The sequence below is a fragment of the Musa acuminata genome, chromosome BXJ2-9, assembly GCF_036884655.1.
Source record: "Musa acuminata AAA Group cultivar baxijiao chromosome BXJ2-9, Cavendish_Baxijiao_AAA, whole genome shotgun sequence".
In the NCBI taxonomy this organism is placed as follows: domain Eukaryota; kingdom Viridiplantae; phylum Streptophyta; class Magnoliopsida; order Zingiberales; family Musaceae; genus Musa; species Musa acuminata.
In genome coordinates this window covers 22,814,336-22,815,000 of record NC_088346.1, presented here as the reverse complement: position 1 = coordinate 22,815,000, position 665 = coordinate 22,814,336, and positions in this window count along the sequence as shown.

The following is a 665-nucleotide window of genomic DNA, read 5'->3' as shown; positions in this document are numbered from 1 at the left end:
AGTTGGGCGAGAGGGTGGGGAAGCAGATGACGGGGTGTGGAGCCGGTAGGCCACGTCCAGTCCGATCGGAGCCGGAGGGCTGCCGCTGGAAGTCGGGTCTTGACGGGTGCATTGCACGGGGCGGCGTGCGGGCGACGATAGCGGCAGGACTTTTCCGACGAATCGTTCAACGCCGGAGTCCTCGTGGCCACCTTGGCAAACGCCACGTCCTCCAGTCGTGAATAGGGTCGTTATATGAAATGACGGAAATATCCCTGACGTTGGCCAAACCTGCTTGACGTAGTGTGGGAGAGGTTCCGGGGGCATTAATGGGACAAACTACTTGCCCGCTCGCGCCAGTGTAACCCATTTGGAGAAGAGCATTTGGCAGATGCGGACCACGTGTAGCTTACTCCAATCATAACACCGGTGCCACGTAGGATCGAGGCGATGAGGGTTTTCTTAAAGAGAGAGGGTGGGGGAACGACCGTAACGTGAAAAGATGTTTCGCTTCTATAAAGACAGTAGCATTGAACGTGAAAAATGCCTCACATACTTTTTGTCAAATTTCCTCCAAAAGTGGTACATCTTTCAATCCCCATCAATACGTATAATATGATTAAACTATGGTTGAATTCTAAGAAGAGATTATTATTTTTTGAGTTTTTCTCGGTGGATATATTTTT